The sequence below is a fragment of the Pelodiscus sinensis genome, chromosome 1, assembly GCF_052426305.1.
Source record: "Pelodiscus sinensis isolate ZL-2025 chromosome 1, ASM5242630v1, whole genome shotgun sequence".
NCBI lineage: Eukaryota > Metazoa > Chordata > Testudines > Trionychidae > Pelodiscus > Pelodiscus sinensis.
The window spans coordinates 171,059,586-171,081,416 of record NC_143052.1 but is presented as its reverse complement, the minus strand read 5'-3'; positions in this window follow the sequence as shown (position 1 = coordinate 171,081,416).

Below are 21,831 nucleotides of genomic sequence, written 5' to 3'. Positions count from 1 at the left end.
TAAAGTTATTTGGATTTCCTTAAAAGAGGTAGTCAAAACAGGTAGTCCATTTTATGACCTGAACAGCAAATGAAGCATAATTTATTCTACCTTTTTTTGCCCCTTTCCAAAACAGATGCAGGTTTTGTATACAAGTCGATCATCTGTACCCCCACTCAATATGTCTTTTCCCTTGGTAGAGGTCTTCTCTCTACACCTTGTTCTGGCTTCAGTGATCATGAAAAAAAAATCTCCTGAAAAATGTATCCTCCATCTGCCACTGAACCCACTCTTCAAGCACACAAGCTGGATCTGATGTACTTCAAATTGGGTGTGTCATCATATTTCTCCATCTGTTTAGCCATATATTTTCTTCTTACTGCATTATTCCGGTACGGAACATGAGCAACATTGCTATGATGATTGTTAAAAAGGAGTCTGGAAATTTCAGGCAGAATTTTCCCAAACCACATGAACATGAAGGACAAAACCAGAAAGCATAATTCTGACCTTTAGATGTTTTATGAAATTCAGCTTAGATGCAGAAACACACTTGCTTTGTTTCATAAAATTAAATAAATTAATTTAAATAGGGAAGGAAGCTATTTTCTTATCCTACAGAATATCAAATTTTAGAATTCTACTAGTCCTGAATGTGGACAAAGATGCAAAATCATGAAGAATTCCATAAGCCAAAAATCTGGGGATTTTGTAAATCAAGGTTTATTTCTGATTTTGACACTCCTTTTCTTTCACTATTTACCATAACATAATTTCCAAACAAAAAAATTCAACCTCTTCCCTTTGTAAAAAATTTGAAATGACAAATTTCTAATTTTTTTAGAGGACAAGTTTCTCAGAACCCACTCTCTCCTGCAGTTTCAACAAATAACATTTTCTTACTTCAAGAAAAGAAAAGTTTCAGCTAAATGCCTGACCAACACAACTCATAACTGCTACTTTTGAGCAAAATGAGGTAATCTGAAACCTTTTATTTCAGAGTTTCCAAAGTGGGATGGCTGCGATGAAGTGAAACTCAGAGAGACACCACTGGCTTAGGTTTTTCATAGCTAATTGCTGACAAAGAACATTTTGACAAATCAAAGACAAACTTACGATAAGTTTTAATTTTAATCAAGCAATTTTAGGACAAAACCTGTCTAACATGTATATGGATGCCCCAGAGTATGCAAGTAGCACCTATTTCCTCACAGCAAGAGGCTACTTTAAGAGTTTTCTCCCCCTAATGGTGATCTCTTGAAAATGAAATAACTGAAAAGAAAGATGGTATAGAACTGCAGAATGTCCTGGCCTGGCCTGACAGCTGTGTTGCTACTACCAGTGACATCACTGAAGTTACTGTGATATTACAGATAGCCCTCTTGAAGTTGCTTACATCTTGGGCATTCCCCACAAAAAGCAGTTTTAGAAACAATATTTATTTTCCTTAGTTGAGGCTAGTTATTTTAATTTTATTCCTAAAAGATTCTCTCTTAAGAAAGCAGTCAAGTTTTTTTTAAATTATTTTTTAAATTTTGCTGAACAGCAGAAGCTAAAGGTTTCATTATCAGTCAAACTATTGAGGTAGCATCTAGCAGCCCCAGTCAATAAACACCTCCCTATGCTTGGAACTGTACACGTTAAGTAAGCCCTGGTATACACTAGGGGCATGTCTAAACTACAAGGCTCCATCGACGGAGACATGTAGATTAGTTTACTCAAGAAAGGGAAATGAAGCGTCGATTTAAATAATCACCACTTCATTTAAATCAAAATGGCTGTCGCACTGTTCCGCTCAGCTGTTTGTCAGCACAACGCGGCAGTCTAGATGGGGATCTGCCAATCCCAGAACCCTTCATCGGCAGATCCTGTAAACCTCGTTTCACTGTTTAAAATGCCGCTTCATTTCCCTTTGTCATCCTGCCTAATCTACATGGCTCCATCGACAGAGCCATGTAGTCTAGACACACCCTAGCACTTTATTTCAAAATAACCCCCCGCTCTAGGTTGACTTTATAAGAGGAGTGTCCACACTACCAAGCCTGTTATTTCAAAATTACAGGCTGAGGAATTCAAAATCTGAACTGCTTTCCTTGGGGAATAACACCAATTCTAGAATAGTTATTTTGAAGTAACGGTAGCATGGACACTCCTGTGCCACTATTTTGAAATAATTACTCCACAGAGTAATTCGAACTAACTACTCACAGTGCTTCCTGGGGCTCTAAGTCTGAGGTAGCATGTCCATATTAACTGAGCTTCTCTCTGACTGATTTTGAGGCTTCCCCATAGTTTCAACACTAGTTTGTATGTGTTAAATCAGGAGCTAAGTCAAATTTACTAATTTCAGAATACATTCTAGTGTAGTAAACATGGCCAAAAAGTGAAAGTGCCTTGTCTGCTATAAAGAACTTACTATTGCTCTAGAGAAGAGATTTCAAGAAAGAAAAAGGGTATGTCTACACTACAGCACTAATTCGGACTAACTTAGTTCGAATTAGTTAATTCGAACTAAGCTAATTCGAATTAGCGCATCTAGACTTAAAAACTAGCTCGAATTAGCATTTTGCTAATTCAAGCTAGCATGTCCACACTGAGTGGACCCTGAACTGAGGTTAAGGTTGGCCGGAAGCAGTGTCGGCAGGGCATCAGATTAGGACTGAGTGTGGAGCTGCTGCTTCAGACTAGCAGAGGGCTGGGCTTAAAGGGACCCGACCCCCACCCCGGACAGACAGTTCTCAGCGGTTCCCCGCTTGCAAAGCAGTCCTGGCTTGGAGTGCCCTGAGTGCCCACACTGGGCACATCACAGCACTCGGCCATCAGCCCAGCTGCACTTGCCGCAGGCTGCCATCCGGAGGGGGTCAATCAAGGGGCTTCAGGAGAGTTTCCACACCGAGGAGCCCGCAGAGCCAGCCCAGTCCTCCCCATCGGGGGCTCATACCCCATTCCTCCCTCACCTCCTTCCACTTACCCCTCCCTAACCCTCCTTCCTGATGTACAAAATAAAGAACACGTGTGTTCAAAAATAGAAACTCTCTTTATTGAACAAAACTTGGGGAGACTGGGAAAAGGAGGTGGGAGAGGGGAAGAGAGAGGGTGGGAGAGGGGAGGGCAACTAAAATGATCAGGGGTTTGGAACAGGTCCCATATGAAGAGAGGCTAAAGAGACTGGGACTTCTCAGCTTAGAAAAGAGGAGACTGAGGGGGTATATGATAAAGGTCTATAAAAGCATGAGTGGTGTGGAGAGGATGCATAAAGAAAAGTTCTTCATTAGTTCCCATAATATAAGGACTAAAGGACACCAAATGAAATGAATGGGTAGCAGGCTTCAAACTAACAACAGAAAGTTCTTCTTCACAAAGCAAAGAGTCAACCTGTGGAACTCCTTGCTGCATGATGCTGTGAAGGCTAGAACTAGAAAAGAGTTTAAAGAGAAGTGAGATAAAGTGATGGAGGTTGGGTCCATGGAGTGCTATTAGCCAGGGGGTAGAAATGGTGTCCCTGGCCTCTGTTTGTGGAAGGCTGGAGATGGATGGCATGAGACAAATGGCTTGGTCATTGTCTTCGGTCCATCCCCTCCAAGGTACCTAGTGTTGGCCGCTGTCGGCAGACAGGCTACTGGACTAGATGGACCTTTGGTATGACCCAGTATGGCCATTCTAAGCTCAGGGTCGGGGGTCTCAGTGGACCACCTTGATTTTCATACACACCTGCTCTTGGGTGGCCAGGCTGGCAGCTATCCTGCCCTAGACGGCCACTTTCCTATGCCTAGTGCGGAGGTCATGGATGAGGTCCATGATGTCTGCACTAGACCAGGTGGGCGCCCACCTCTTGTAGCCCCGGGCAGGCTCCTGGGAGCCGCCAGCCTGGTCCCGGGAAGAGGCGGAGGGCTGGGTGGCAGCGGGTGGCTGGCTCGAGCCGTGCCAGGGGCAGGGTCTGCTGGCTGGGTGTTGGCAGGCTTGCACCTGTCACAGGCACCGTAGCCAGCCCATGCCCCTTTAAGGGCTCCGGGGCCGGGAGGGGGGCACACGAGTTTCCCTGGTGTTGCCCAGAGTGGCCACCAGGGAAAGCTGGGGAAGGCTAGCCTCCCACTAGTTCGAATTAAGTGGCTACACAGCCCTTAATTCGAACTAGTTAATTCGAACTAGGCGTTAGTCCTCATAGAATGAGGTTTACCTAGTTCTAATTAAGCACCCCGCTAGTTCGAATTAAGTTCGAACTAGCAGTTTGCATGTGTAGTGCCTATCAAAGTTAATTCGAACTAACGTCTGTTAGTTCGAATTAACTTTGTAGTGTAGACATACCCAAAGGAAGTACTATACCCATTTCATAGCTAGATAATGGATGCACAGAGATATACTTGTCCAAGAAGTCTGGGTTAAAACTGGAAATGAGCCACATATCACCAGTCCCATTCTACTGCCTTAACGATAGACTACCTTCATATCAGGAATTCTGTAAAATATTAATAATGGACTGCAAACACCATATCTGTATATGTTTGTACAGCACCTAGAACAATGGGGCACTTCTCCAGAATAGGGCCCCTGGAAGTTACTGCACTAGAATAATTCAGGCAGAATAACACCACAAAAACCAATCCATTCAAGGGGTGGAAAGAAGGGGGAAGGACGATAGACTGCACAACTTCAAAGAGGTTCTCCCCTTGCCTTCATGATTCAGTAATGTGATGGAGTTCACCTATACAATCTGAAAAAGCTTAAAATTGTCAACTTTTCATATTTCAGAGCTGTGTTAGTTCTCCTTCACAGACTGCTGCAATTGGATGTAATCCCTCTGCTATAAACTAATTTTCACTTCAGAATTACTTCTAGGGCAAAAGCTGGTTGTTTCTTTTAGCTCTGTGTTATTTTATTTTAAAAATATAATTTCAAAATGGCAACGAGACAATCCGTGGCTAAAATTAAGTTGGGATATTTGTGACTAATCCCATATGTGTGATCAGTTACTACATAACAATTCACATCCAGTTCATTTTCACTGCTTCATTAAAGTGCTTTGTGCTCTCAGCAGGTACAGAAATTGAGTCAAATTTTTCCCAAAATAGTTAGGTTTTTTTTTCAGAATCTAATGAATATGTAAACCTTTTCACTTCAGCTTTAACAACAAGATTCATAGTCCAGATGTTGCCACCCTTACTTGCAGGAAAAGTATCTTACTCCATATTTAGTGTGTTCCTTTCAATGATGCTACTGATTGAGTATGGTGCTATTCAGTGGGAGTTAAAGTGCAGAAAATAGCATACAGATAGTGGTATCTTAGTTTTAGGAGGACCGTGAAACAGGTCTTGATGGGTAGCTTCATATACCGGCACCACGTGCCTTTTAGGGAGCCCATAGATCAGACTTTATTGTGGTGAATGGTGAATTCTACATCCTAGCAGGATCTCGGATTTGAAAAAAAAAATCATTCGGAGAATTCATGTGAACAGTTTTAATGTTTTAACTATTGCCAATTGTTCAGTCTAATATTGCTCTAATTGAGCTCATTAAGAATTTTGGACTCAACTGAGGGCAGAATTAGACCCTTGACTATGATGATGATCCATTGATTCATTATTTTTATCATGCTAGTGCCTTGAACCCCATATTGAAGATCAAAACTCTTTGTAGGAGGTCAAATAGAAACACATAAAAAGAAGTAGTATCTACCCTATGAAATTCACAATTTAGGACTCTAAAAGATGAAACACATGGAAGAAACAAACAAAGGAAAAGGTAATGGTCAAACTACCATATAACATGTATTAATCTCTGCCCTCAACTTATCACCTTCTAATCTACTGTGAACCAGTGTTTTGTAGCCATAATGTCAGAGAAAAGCTTTCAGGACTGAAGGGATTTAAAAGGACATCAAGGTATATACACATTTCCATCCCCATATGTATTCTAGTAATGATGTCAGTTTGCCTTTCAGGTTCTTCTTTGGTTTCCAGTTTTTATGTTTTAATACTTTAATTAGTATTCTTTATTAATTTATGAGATAGAAGAATTGTGCAAAAAATTGCTTTATAAATTTCTTTTTTTAAGACAACATATGAGTTTGGCCTTGCTGTATATTTCTCTATGAGGTGAAGTTTCTCCAACCAAATAAGTGTAATCAAAATATGCTGAATGCACATCATGAAAATATCAATGCAAAGCTTTTAGTTAAAAGAAATTTATTACTTAACTACATCTCCACTGTTATTTTGGAATCCCACATGAGAATTAAGTGTATATATAGGCTGACATTGATTTCAAATCTTGAAGATAGCAAAAGTGGTCTAAAATGTCTCAAGTAATGATTTTGTGTTAAAAGGCTTACTGCCATTAAAATACTTCTTGTGATATACATGATAGATCACAATAATGTTTGAGCAGGCTAAGGACAAAATCTTGCCCTTACCAGCAAAAATCTCATTCAGGGGGTTGAACTATCTGCAATACTTCATTCAAATAGTCATCTTCTTGCTTCAAGGCACAATGACTCAGGGGTGAGTGGCTACACAATGCAAGTGGGCACATTCATTTGCTCTTCTGCACCCTAGCCATGCTGCAGATGGCTCTAAATCTCCCAGGCAACTGGACAGTTGATGAGGCTCCTTTTATTTTAAATGTTTCCCCCTTATCTCCATTGACCCCACATACAGAACTATGATAGATCAACAAGCACACAAGCCAGTCCTTTTCCTCAGTGAGCTCTTTAGGAAAAGGTTAGAAGAATCCTGCATTCACTCTGGCCACGTGTTCGTTCCCCTCTCCCTCTCCCACACCCACACACACACACACACACACCCATCTACATCCACTTCTCAAAATGTAATCATTAAAACAGAGCAGGATTTGGTCCTAAGGGAGCTATTGTTACCAAAATTATTATTGTTGACCTGTAATGATGTTATACATCTTCTAGATCTTCTAGACTTTGATGCAGTTTTCTTGTTTGCAGTAAATTTATGGCAACTTTACAGTAATCTTGAGAAACTTTCAGACTGTGGTCCTAGTAAATTGTTGGAGACTGAGTGACTGCAATCCTGTACCAGACAGAGCTAGCAGCACTGCAATGGTCAATGACCGTGATGTAATCACTGGGCACCCCAGCACCCCGTGATGTCATCATAAGGTGCCCAATTGAAGGTGGTGCCCTAGGCGACCACCGAGTCTGCCTATGCTCATGGGCTGCCCCTGGGTAGAGACCCAGATTTTGGTTGTTTATAATGTTCTCAAACATCTATTGATTTATGATTATCTTTTCCATGCTGGCATTCTGTTGCTGGCAGATTTTGGAAAGTTTCAGCAAAAATGATTCAGACATTTTCAAGAATGAGATTAGGGAGGGAAAAATATGTTGTCTTCCCTGTGTTAAATAAATATAAAATCTTGTACTGTTTTTGTTTGTTTCTTGAAAATTGGGAGAAATGTACTGACATTTGGAAGCAGGATGTAGGGGGAAGAAGTTATGTCAGGGATGGGTCTTAGAGAATTTGTAAAAAATGCGAGAAGGGTAATCTCAGTTTGTACCTGCTCAGTTAAGAATTAATGGAGTTTGTCAACTAAATTCACCAAAGATTCCATCCACAACAACAACGTTTTAGACAAGGACTGCGTGAAAAAGCCCCTACAATAGCTCCTCTTGATGGTTGTGAGCTATTGATGAGCACCAAAAGTGAGAGCAGATAGGCTGTCTATCCTGTGATCTGAATGCCCCTTCCCTGTTGGTACTCAGGCAGCATGGAGGAGGGAATAGTTAAACCTGGTTGGGGAGTGGGGAGAGGAAATTGTAAAGAAGAGACAAAGGATATTAGGACAAGAAGCAAAGAGAGACCCTGGAACTGGGAGGAGCTGTGGGCCAGACTATGAATGACAAGACCAAGGAAACTTGAGCTGGGATCCTGGGGGTGGCAAAAAAAAATTAAATTAAAAATAAATAAATAAATAAAAGAATGGAGGGAACACAGAGCGAGGAAACTGTGGGTGGACAGATTGGAACAGGCTAGACAAGAATTTTGGGATAAATATTTGTGGGGAATCTAAAGGCAGGCATAAGAAGTCAGGCATTAGGAAGGAGAAAAGATAGGGAGCAGCAGAAGGGCCCCCATGATTACTAAAAACACTCTCTTCCAGAACCTGAAGTGAAAGCTAAGATGTGTGCATGCATGTGCGCGCACACACACAAAGCCAGCTTGCAGTAGCTGCTCCACATACATAACCACTTAGCTCAACTGGCAGAGGCCCGTGCAGTGTATCTGAAGGTTCCACACTGCTGCTGGGCAATATCGCAATCAGTAATGGTTCTTCATAATTAAATTTCTGTTTATTTCCATTTGTTTGGTTTTTTTTAAATCTAGACAATTTCATTTAAATAAATATGAAAAAGAATGTTATGGTTACAAAGTAAAGGAGTCAAAAATTAGAAAATAATTGAATCAAGGTTAATTTGGCCTCCTTTGTGTATATGCATTATGAGATGGTATATGTCCATGATCATGCTATTTTGCATCTTGATAGATGTCTGTTAATGTCATTTTTCATCTATGAGGCAATGGGGAAAGAGATACTGGACAATTTGTGGGGTCTGATGATGGTATATATAATAGCCCCATTTACTGATTCAAAGTCTGCTTACGTCCCAAGTAACCAAAAGTTATTATCTGATTGCTTATTTGTTATGGGTGGGTGGTTACAATCCCAATTCTGCCTAGGTAATCGGCATCATTTGCTAACCTGATGGCCAACTCAGTGAAGACTCCTCTATTTTCCCCAACAATCAAGCTGGTATGAAATGTTTGACTAATGTCTTCCTCCAGATGGTCCATCCAAAAGAGAAAAACTGCACATTGATGGAGCAACATGAAGAGGATTGCATTGCCATTGGTGGGTGTTTGCAGCTAAATAAAGATAAGCAGGTCTGACTTTTTTCTAGCTTATGTAAGTGAAAAAATTAAGAGATAATTCCACTGAAGTCAGAGTCACAATGATGTAAAGCCAGTGTGAGATGAGCCTCTGGTCTTTACTTTCCAGCATTTTAAAATTTACAACTTTCAGGGGCATCAATATTTTTTTTTAATCCAAAAATATTCCAGGAATTGTGAAGACTGTTACCCTCTCTTCCTTGTGAAACAGATGAGCACCTTTTAGATCTAGCTTAGTGTGGATGACAGCTAGTGCTTAGGCAACATCTATTCAGAAAGTTCCACATGCCCAACCTTCAAAGACTTTTTGATGGTTTCTGAGCCTAGCTTGCACAGTGAAGAAAATCTGAATTCCCACTTTACTTTCATTCCATGTGGAAGGCAGTCAGCAGAAGTAATAGCATCATCATAATGCACTGGCACTAAAAATACATTCTGCATTATACAAAACAAATGCAGACACAACTCCTGTGCCTTTTTCCCAGGAAGCTGACATTTGAAATGGATAATCCTAAGTGACTAGATCGGTTCTCTTTGAATTATATTAATCTCTGGTGCGATATCGAGGTTCGCAAGTTGTACTTTGCATCCTCTAAAGACTTGGGTATTCCCTGGAGTTGGACACAACACACCTACATGTATTTTAACATGGCACCTTCCATTCTGAACTGAGAGAATCCCACACTGCACTCCTGAATTTCCTCACTGCTGGATTCAACAAGTACATTGTATGCATGCCCATCTTCCCCCCAAGCAAAAACTCACCACATCAAGCTACAAAGGCTGCCCTTTCAAATGGGCAGCTCTGTATATCTAATTTGGATTAGTCATGCATTCACTCCAGACTAAAAACAATGTTTATGCTTTTTATTCATTATGCGTTGGCTCTTCAGCAAGTTCCATATTCATTAACAAAAGTTGGCAGATAGGAATTAAGACTGGTGTGGGATTTATTCAGGAAACAGATGCAGAATGGGCATGAGGGAAAATTTTTGTCTTATAAGTACCACACACACCTTCTCATGTGGATTTGAGAGGCATTTTATTTGCATAAACAGCTGTCTTCTTACCTCATTTTTGAAGCAACAAATAACATCATGCAAGAAAGCTGCCATAATACATCCTACTCATATTCTTCAGACCACTCCCCCTCTTCTATTTGCAACTGGCTCTCTCCAAAATCTCATCTAAAAAAACCTGAGGATTACATTATTTTACATTATAATGCTGCAGGGATAAGATATCAGGACTTGACTGTCTAAAAATTTGGAAATTACTAACAATATCCTGTTGTGGTTTTATCACTTTAGGAAGGTTTGTTTTGGTTTGCTGGCCAAACTTGTTTTTATCCAGAAATCAGGGATATTGCTAAGGAGAAGATGAGTGAAGAAAAAAAAAACCCAAACCCAGCTGCCTAATTAAACTACAGAATTCTGAAAAGGTCAAAATAGTACAGGATACTACTGTAGATCATAGAACGAATGAAGCATTTAAATGCCAGTACTCCAACCCAGGAACAAAATTACAAAGGAGAAAAGAGAGACTTGATAGCTTCATGATGGTGAAAAACAATTGCAATGCAGATTTAAAATTCTCTGTTTAAAAAGCCACAAACATTTTCTCATATGTGTATTTTCAGGACTCTTTTCAGATGCTGCACATTCAGGTTATGTCTGCACAGCAGTGTTATTTCAGAATAACTAATGTAATGTAATGTAATGTAACGTAAGCTTAAAATAATACTCAGTCTTGGCATGAGTGCAAGTAGGGCTGGACGGAGGCATGGGCGAGCCGGGCAGCTGCCCAGGGCGCCAACCGATGAGGGGCGCCTGATGGCAGCTGTAAAGAGGTACACAGAGTCCCTTACAGCTGCCATCAGAAGCTGCACCCCTGGCTCCCACAGTGCTGGCCCAGCGGTGCCCTTCCCCCCACAGCTGCGGGGCCCTGCATGGCCCGGCACGCATGCCAGCAGCGCTGGCCAGGCCAGGCTGGCTAGTGCATGCACGTGCGCCCTGGGGGCAGGCCCCGGGCTGCGCACCAGCAGACATGACCGGCCCACGCATGCGCCGAGTGCCCCGGGGGCGGGCCGGTGCTCCCTGGGGGGTGGGCCTGCGCATGCGCCCGGTGGCGGCACCGCGTGCCCGGGCCCAGGGCGCCAAAAGGGCTCAGGTTGGCCCTGTGTGCGCCTACAAAGGAAGCAGTTATTTTGATACTATGTTGAAATAGTGACGAGCTGGAGGACTTCTTACTCTGACCCATGTAACTCTCATTTTATGAAGCGTAAGGAAAGTTAGAGGAAGAATGTAGACAGCACCTAAAGCCAAAATAAGCTATTTCAACTTAAGTTACGCAATTGGCATAGCTGAAATTGCGTGGCTTATTTCATCTTCAGCATTGCTGTGCAGACATGCCCAAAGAGTACTATTAAACATATTACATTAAGTCCTGTAGCAGTTCAAATATACTGCAGTGTGGTAACTATACCATATGGCAATAGATGACTACTTTTCCAGTGCTGTCTACTTTGTTCTTTCTACATTTTAAAACAGCTTCCAGGTAATACATTTTGAATAGAACTACATTTATGTCATGTGAGACTAGCATTTAGAGAAATTATCTTTCACCTTTCTTGCTCTTTCCAGCCCCCATTTTATCCCTGAGATTTCCTAGTTGGGAATAGTTTATATTTCTCCCTAAACATGCATCAGTGCAAATTTAGTCTGGCACTTAGTCCTCTCTTTTTAAATTGTCTCTCTGTGATGGTTACTATTTATCCTGTAGCATGCTGTTTTACCAAATCAGAACCATCACGAGTAACTGGACATCACATTGATAACTGAGAGGACGCATTGCCTCCAGGAGGGCTGACTCAGTGAAGATGGGGACAGTCAGATTATCAAACAGCAATAAAAGGATTTTGAAATCTACTGGAAAGCATTTCAAGCCAGAGGGAACGGGAAAGGAAGTACGGAATCATGAGACCACAGCACAGGATGAAAGAGGTAAAGTGAAGAGAGAAAATGAATGGGAGATTACAAAAAATGTATCTTCAACTTCTCTCCTTGCACTTTCCAACCACACCTTTTGACATCCCCCTTCTGTGTGTTTCACACTGGTTTCTTTTCTATTCTTTTCTCCCTCCTTTCCATCAGCCTCACATATTTTACTCTAGCTGGGAAAGTGTACCTCACCACTATACATCTCCTTACATCACAGTAGCTAACAGAGTTAGCATTAATCTTCATCAAAAGTATTGCTACAAATCTCACTTTAATGTAATTCTCAAATGTTCCAGTAAAATCCCTTTTCTTGCAGCAGGTCTCTCTCATAATCCCATATCAATGGTGAATGTAGGCAGTGACAAACAGCAAATTGTGTCTAACGCCACAGTCACTCTGATTCCCTCTCCCTATCCCTCTGGAATAACAATGATAGAAGTCACTGCTGAGAACCTTATAAAATTTGCTTTGTTCCTTCAAACAACAAAAGAGAACAAATGCACCAAAGGTGGGGGGGGGGGGGGGAGGGGAGTCCCAATCAAACTTTGAGCCAGAAACTGAAACAGTGTTACTGTAAGCATAACATTAGTCTAATGGGTTTAGTAGGAAGTAGAGAGAAATTTTAAGAACACCTGTTCACTATTTTCTCTCTCATTAATTTTATGGGGAAGGGTTTTCAGTTGTTAGTCAATATCATGTATTTTAGAAGACTCCCAGGATACTATGTCTTTATCTTCTGCTGTATTCCAAAAATACTAAGAGGTAAACCCTCAAACTGTAGCCTGTAGATTTGTAGCCTGCTTGTTTGCTGATAGACAGACAGACTAGTTATTTCCTTATAATAGGTTATAATATGTTTTAAGTAATTTGGCTCTAATGAAAAGGATTTAGAGGCCATACCCTGTATTTTGTGCTAAGGCAAAGTTAGCATGTGTCTGTCTGGGAGCTTTCACCAAGACTACAATGTTGGCACACATTTATTCAGGAACTTTCACATAGATAAATGGTGTTGAGCGAAAGCATGAGGTCCACATATGACATAAAAGCAAGTTAGCATAGAGACTTGCCTAATTTCATACCATTTTAAATTTACCAGGTACAACACAATTTGGAAAAACCAGAAATAACTGGTTAAGACCAGAACAAAATAACTGGTTAGGACAGAAATAATAAATATGATACCTAGCCCACAAAAGGGACATGGTAACTGATTGATATGAGATAATAAGTTGAGATCATTGATATACTATTCTATAAGGGAAAAAAAACACTTCAGCATTAGTAAAGGGAAGAAATGCCAATAAGGAAAAAGGGAAACATCCCCTATGTATGCATCGAACATAACGTCAGCATAACATATCATTAAAGTGGCATCCCAGCATGGGGCCAGTAAGAGAAAGAGATACAGCTCATGCGAGGTGACAGAGGCCACTGGTGATGAGGAGGAAGATAATGGCTAATATACACCATTCCTTGTAGAACAACCTGAAGTATGTGGAAGTGCAGATGTACATTCCCTATACATCTTCCTTCAGCTGTGTTGTTTGTGACTGTGCTAAATGTATTAATAAACTAGCTTTGTAAGTTAAAGAGAGTGCCTATTGTGTGAGTGTTACAACTGTGCACATCAGGATTTTTAACTACAGAATAATTTAAATACTGTGCCTGATCCTGAGACAAACCTGTCAGCCCTCAAAGAGATAACTGGGAATTCTTAAGCAATCAACATAATTAATACAGAATCTAAGATCATGCAACAAACCCTGTACTTTGCATGGGTGGTAACTGTCAAAGTCAGATATATGTTCTATAAGGAATGCTCATATATTAACAGTTGCTAGGTACCATTCTGACAAAACAATTCATGCAACTACAATCTCATGTTATTCGTAAAGACTTACGCAGATACAAAAATCTGTATCTGAAATTGTACCTGCAAAAATGAGCTATGGCTATCCGCATTGATGATGTGGATACACATGGATCTAAAGAAGATAGAACCCTGTACATTTGCAGGGTTCTAGATATGATAGCTGTATCCGCATCCACATTCATATTCATAAAAATGAGCTGTGAACATCAGTATCCCATTCTGCAGATGTGGATATTTGTGGCTATCTGCAGATTTGCAGGGCTCCAGCTATTTGCACTCTGAGCTTTTTCTAACATCTGGAATGTTATTGTATATGGTTTGTATAGATGTCTTTTTATTTTGAAAAATAGATATGAAACTAGATAAAAAGGGAGTGGGGTTTATTAATCTTCTGCTTCTTGTAAACAAATGCACTATAAATATAAGTTGAATTAAATTTATATATTGGAACAGATGGAAAACGTAAGCTGTGAATGCTGTTCCCCAGAGAATGGCAATGCATGAGCCTCTCTCTTTGAGCTGATTTATCTATATTTAATAAACATGATTGAGCTGAGCTTACCTAAAACTCAATGCAAAACTCCTGCATCTGACTTTAAAAACTATTAAATTTCCTTACTAATTTTCTCTTCACGTTTATTCAGAATTTACTTTCCCTTTTAGAAACAACGTTTCTGATTAGACACTGTACAGTTTAAGTCCTGCTGAGTTTCAGTGTTTTTGATAAGTTTACCCTGAATCTTGTCTTTGAAGGCAACAAGGCAAATTGAACTTTATGGTTTTGCCCAAATTCTCACAAATGCTCAAACACTCAAAATAGTGTGGAGTCCAGAACTGGACACAGTGCTGCATTTGAGTTTCACCAGTCCCAAGTGGAGTAGCACAATTACCTCCTATATTGCATTTGTATCAATCTACCCCAGAATTATATTAGTCTTTTTTCACAACTGCATCAAATTTTTTTACTCATAATAGCTGTGTCTACATTGGCACCCCTTTCCGGAAAAGGGATGCTAATGAGACCAGTCGGAATTGCAAATGCTGTGGGGGATTTAAATATCCCCCACGGCATTTGCATGAACATGGCTGCCGCTTTTTCCGGCTCGGGGTTTTGCCAGAGAAAAGTGCCAGTCTAGATGGGATCTTGCGGAAAATAAACCCTTTTCCGGAAGATCCCTTATTCCTACTTTCAAAAATACTTGCACAAGGGCCAGTGTATACAGGGAAGAATTGTTTTGCGCAAAAAAGCCCCGATGGCTAAAATGGTGATCGGGGCTTTCTTGAGAAAAATCGCGTCTAGACTGGCCACAGATGCTTTTGTGCAGATCCGTGCCAATCTAGATGCGCTTTTGCATAAATACTTTAACGGAAAAACTTTTCCATTAAAAGTATTTCCACAAAATCATGCCAGTCTAGGCGCAGCCACAGTGTATTTGATTTTTCTTCGTTAAGCGTAGTACCTTGCATTTGTCTTTAATGAAATTCATCTTTTTAATTTCAAAGTAACAGTCCAATTTCTCAATATCATTTTGAATTCTAATCCCGTCCCTCAGATTATGTGCAATGCTTCCATTTTGGGACCATCTGTACATTTTAGCAGTATATTCTCCAGTCCCTTATCCAAGTTATAAGTGAAAATATTGAAATCATACAAGAGCCAGGACTGATCCCCGTGGGAATTTACTTTCCTTCCCCCTACTCTGGCAGAAAATTATAGATAGCTAACCTCTGAGTACAGTCTTTCAACCAGTTGTGCACTTATGTTACAGTAATTTCATTGAGAACACATTTCCCTAGTTTGCTTATGAGAATAAGTGGGACAATATCAAAAGCCTCCTAAAATCAAGATATATCATGCATACTATTTCCTCCCATTCTAGACTAGGAAAAACAGCCGAAGAAGTTATTTGTTCTTGATAATTCTTATAACCATCCTAGCTCTTGGGTTCTTAAAAAGTAATTGTTTCATAATGTGTGTCAGTGTCTTTTCAGACGTTAAAGTTGGACTGGCTGTTCTATAAGTCACAGGATCCTCTTTGTCATTCCCCCCTCCCCTTATATATATAAGTACTGTACCATTTTTTCTTTCTCCATTTCTTTGGAACCTATCTGTCCTCCACGAATTATTAAAGATAACTGCTAATGATTTAGAGATTACATTAGCTAGTTCCTTCAATATCCTATGCTCAATTTCATCACACCTTGCTCATTCGAATACATCTGACTTACATAAATACTTTTAACTTGTTCTTTCCCAATTTTAGTTGTCATTCTTTCCCTCTTGATAACATGTATTTTGCTCTGTACTTGGTCACCATTAAGCATTTTAGGGAACACTAATGCCTAGTTTACTTTACAGAGCCAGCTTTAGGCCAATTCGCCCGATTGCCCCGAATTGGGCCCCATGCCTAAAAGGCCCCCATGCCCTAAAGCAAGAGGGCCCAGCACCCTAAATCTGGAAGCGAGCTGGGTGCACTGCGGGAGGCGGCGTCGGCCCCCTGAGGAGCGCAGCGACTTCTGTGTGCCACAGGAGGGGTAAGTCGAGCTCAGGAGTTTCCCTGCTCTGTGGGAGGGGGAGTCAGCTTGGTAGGAAGGTGAGACTCTGGGGATTTAAAGGGGCTGTGACTTTTGCTCAACCAAAATTTGTGTGTGGGGGGGGATTTGGGGGAGTGGGGGGCAACAAAATGGGCTTTTGGTCAATTAGAAATGATTCGAATTGAGCCCCACACTTCCTAAAGCTGGCCCTGTTATTTTAAACACATTCTTATTGAGAGCTAGTAGCTCTCCTTCCCAACTAAATAGAGGGTCTATACATTCCTTTGTTTTTATCCTGATTCCAATGCATTTAAAGAATCTTTTCTTGCTATCAGTAACTCATTTTGTGCTTAATTTTGTCTCTACATGTTGGTGTTTTTCTTTTGTACTCAACAATTCATCCATGTTCCAGTTTTTGAAGGAGACTTTTTTTATTATAATTATTTTTCATGCAAGAGACCCTTAAAGAGCCACATTGTTGTTCTCCCTATCCTTCCTTCACATTGGTGTTACCTTCTTTTCGCTAAAGATCAACCCAGGGTTACACTAATATTGCTTTTATTAAATTCCACTGTTAAATTAAATATAAAAGAGATTGAACCTGATTACACACATATATCTGTACACTCGTATACAAACAAACAAATCCTATCTTGCTTTTGCTTAAAGTTACCAGTCTGTTGCTCACATTAACTCACCTGGCCAATGAGTTAAATATGAGGGGAGGTATGGGGGGCTTCTCTCCGTCGGGACTCGTGCTCTGATCTTGACAAGATGAAACCCAGAGATTCCTGCAAGATGCCCTATCTTTTATAGGACTTTGCCCCTATTCAAGTCCATTCATTTTGCTGCATCATTTCTTAAATCAATCACCATTTTACCAGCTGTTTATCTGGAAGTCATTCTTCTTTGCCATTTGACATCAGTATGTTGGTGGTTCCTTCCCAGTGTTATTTCAACGATGTCTTGTTTGTAAAGCGATGCTTGCTCTTAACATCCAGGGCTCTCCATAATGTCCTGCATTAGTCTGCTTTGTTTTGGGCCTCAGTTTATGGTACCTTGTCGCCTCTGAGTCTTCCAGCCCCTTCTTCCACTGTTTGAACTCTGAAACTGCTGGACCTACAGATTGGTATCTCTCAAAACAATCAAATTCCAAACTCATTAACTCCCCCTCCCCAAGAACTACACAATCATTTCACAGATGGGAAAAGGGATACAACTGTCCAACTGTGCCACATTAGCAGTTTAAGTGTAGACATAACCATACCATCAATTACCGTGCATTGTTACAAATTAGATTATAAACAGTTCAGGGAAGGTATGTAATTTCTTCTTTTCTTATATCATACCTAGGACTATGGTGCCCATTTCTGATTTGCATCTTGGTCACTCCTTTGTATTAAAGCTAACACATTATACATAATGTTTTTGAGAGAAGGATGTGGTCCTTATTCAATGAAATTCCATACATTGTATTTTTGTATTTCCATCTCAAAATTAAACAGTTAGTTTACTGTTTATAGTAATTCCGTTTTTCTAGCTCTACTTCCTACAACTATTAGTCCAATTGGTTTGCTAACCTCATAATTCTATTTCTTTGTTCTGTTATTTCAGTGAATAGTTCCTTCCAATAACATTTTCACCCTTTCACAAAACTAAACCAATCAGAAAGCAAAAGCATCCTGGGCTGAGACACAATCTCGTACAGTTGTCTTGACAATAAGAATTTCATCTGTCAGATAGAAACTATTTGTAAGGCAAAGATATATTGCCAAGAAATACAGAGGAAAGCAAAGAAAAAAAGAACTAAAGTGTACCAGTTGGATTTATATTATAATGATTTCTGAACTGTAGTTCATAAAGACAAAATGTATTTCTTCAAAAAAGGAAAAGGATATCAAGGGGTAGTAAAAACAAAAGATTCAAGACTTCAGGCGATGTGGCAGTCAGCCTGTTGTAAACACACACTATAAACTATTACAAGCTGATCATCAAAGAATACTATAAATACGGGACTGAGATGATGGAGGGATGGTCCTTAAAATGCCATCTAGTCGCCCACGCTGGGGTGGGACCTAGACGACCCGTGGCAAATGTGTGTCTACTTGTTCTGAAAAATCTCCAGTGACAAAGATTCCACAGCCAGCTCTGGTTAATTTAACTCTCCTTATATTTTTTTTCTTAATCTCTAGCCTCAATCTCACTTGCTACTGATAAAGCAGATATCTACCTTTGGTGGATATGGAGAATAGTTGATGACCAGACTCATGACAACATCCTATAATGGGGTTTACTCACTGCTGAGGCACCTCCTTGAGTCTAGGTTTGAGGATTAGTGCTCATTCAGTCTGACACCTCTTTCCACTCCTATCACAATATCTCTCTGGGCTCCGGATGCTCCCTCTTTAGAGATTTGGCCTTCTGGCCAGATCATTATTTAGTCTTCCCTTTCCATGACATCCAAGTCCCACCAGACAAGCTTTCCCTAGGTCATGTCCAGCAATCTCCAGTCCAGTTCCAGGTTGAAATCCAGTGCCACTTTTGTAGTGGCTGAAAAAAGAACCCTGGCCCACCCACTACTCTAGGTTCCAGCCCAGAAACCCTATGCCTAGAAAGCACAGTGTTCACTGTCTCTCACCCTGTTCCTTTCACCTCTCTTCTCTATCTCTTGGGCCCTCTCTGTGTTTACAAGCCTGAACATCCTCTGATCCCCATGATTACTCTGTTCCCTGAGCTCCCTGTCAGATTGTGTAATCCAACCAAGACCCCAGAATACCTCCTTATTCTTAGCCACTTCCTTTTATCTCTAGGGAGTGACTGCAGAGCTCCTCCCTACAAGCCTCTCACTCTCAACTTCCCACCTTTATACAGGCCCATTTCGCCTCTGCCCATATGGGCTACATTTTCAGTTAGGCTTTACCCCAAAAAAGCAAAATGAGCAACATATTCCAAATGATGACCCAGAATTGTGAAGGAACAGAACATTTTCCTACCTAAAGATTCACACCAAAGTCACCATTGCCTTGAACCTTATTTATATGAAATTAAAGAGATGGTGTTTTCCACCCATTCTGCACTGGTGCAAATGACAACACAAAATGCATGGAAATAGTATATTGTGTCCTCTATTATCAGGTACCAGATAGAAAAAGATACACAATTCCCCTGTCTGGCCAGAAATTATTGTAAAACCTGTCTGTGGAATGGAGCTAAAAATAATCCTTTCTAAAGGAAATCTAAATACATTATATTCTGACACATACAGTTTTCCCTACTTTCCATTTACTTCTTCATTTCTTGTGTACCTATTTTAAGTGCACTCACTTTTAAGGATTCTTTGTGCTGTCTATCACAGATTTAATAAAAACATCCATTATTGAAAGCATTTCACACTACATGATAAAGGCACACAGACATCTTCAGGGGAAAAAAACCCAGATATTGCAGGGAATATTTTAAGACCCTTGTGCTGCCAGCACCATGTATATGCTTAACGTTTATCACATAAGGAGTCCTATTACAGTCACTAGGACTATTCAAAGCCTTCATTAGAAGTATGTATACAGTGTATGCAGAATCAGGGCATATGTCCCTGAAAATTCTTCCTTACTCTGTACAACATCCAGATTCCCTCTTAGTAGCATGGGGAACTATTTTTAAGAACAAAAGAAACACAGAAAATATTAAAAATTCTCTCAAGAACAAAAAATAACCTTGTCTCGGTTGGAGTTCTTGCAAGAAATAGCTTGATTGCTTCTGTGAAAGGAAATGTGCCAATTCCAAGAGATAAGACTGGATTTCAGACTTCTCAAGTTTATAATTAAGAAAAATAAACCTTTTAAATTATCTTGAAAAGGTGCTTTCTGAAACCTGAAAAAGTCAGTAAGTGAACAACAGAGCAATCAAGGGTATACCAGTGAAAACTCTGAAATATTTCAGTTTAGAAAATAGGTAAAAGGAAATAGGGAGGGGTAATAAAAAAAAGACTGAGGGGAAGATTAGTAAATTGGAAGCCACAGTGACTCAGCTCACGCCAGCTAGAGCTCTCAGTGAGAGCTGGGCCAAGGGAAAACTGTAACTGGTTACTTATTAGAGACTGAAGTGGGAATAAAAGACAAAAAAAAATTAAACTGAAGCAAATGGAGGGAAAAAAAACTGGCAAGCAGCCAAGCAGAGTCAGGGAAAACAAGGCTGTACCAGGGGAGTTGGCGTGGAACCAAGCATGAAACCCAAAAGGAGACACACAGAGACCTTAAAGAATGAGAAATCCAGCTTAAGGGGAATTCACAGACAAGTAGAAAAACCACATGACATACTGCCTAAGGAGAAAGCACACATACTTGAAGAGATGCTGATGCTTTTGGAGACAAAAGCAGGGAGAAAAAAAAAAAAAAAGACTGAAAGTTCTGAATTTGAATCCCTGAAGGGAACATTAAGCTTAAAAATGTATTCAGGCACAGTAAGGCAGAACAGTTGTACATTCTGTGATTGGAACAAATATTCAACACTGAAAGAGATTACAACTATTAATAGACTTAAAGTTAATCCTTTATAGAAATGTAAAAAATTAGACAAGTAGATAAATGGGCTAAGTTGTTACTTTTAGACTTGTCCCCTAATGTTGTCCTGTCTCCCTGAAGCAAACTTCCCACAGTGTACAGTTTTACTTTCAGGATTATTTTATGTTTTCTGACTGTTGTGTTGATCTTTCACAACTGCAGGTTCAAAAGGGACCCGCTTTTCTTCATGTTACCTCAAAACCAACGAACAGTTGGTCCTCCCATCAAGTGAAAAGATGTGAGGTATCTCTGAAGTGGACAGTGAGGAAGAGTCACTGTCAGTATGACTTCTGTATACTAGATGTATTCCCCAAACATGTGCTCTAAAAATATTCCCTCCCCCACTGAAAAAAGCCATTCAGAGTCTGTAAGGGTATGTCTAGACTACATGCCTCTGCTGACAGAGGCATGTAAAATAGGCTACCTGACATAGTCAATGAAGCGGGGATTTAAATATCCCCGGCTTCATTAAAATAAAAATGGCTGCCTCACTGTGCCGGCTCAGCTGATCGTCGGCACAGCGCATGAGTCAAGACGTGGATCGGTCGACAAGGGAACCCTTTGTCGACCACTCCTGTAAACCTCATTTCACAAGGCATAAGGGAGCGGTCAACAAAGGCTTGTTGACCAATCCGCATCTTGACTCGTGCACTGTGCCGACGATCAGCTGAACAGGCACAGCGCGGCGGCCATTTTTATTTTAATGAAGTCGGGGATATTTAAATCCCCGCTTCATTGACTATGTCGGGTAGCCTATTTTACATGCCACTGTTGACGGAGGCATGTAGTCTAGATATACCCTATGTTATCGTGTATATTTCTGCCCAGCACCTCAACCACTGTAACATCTGAACAGGCCTTACAGTCCTGAACATTTATTCTCTTTTGGGGGTACAGTTGGACCACCCTGGTCTGGCACCTTCAGGACCCGACCTGTCCTGAAGGAGGAAGTGTGGGGACCAGGGGAGGTC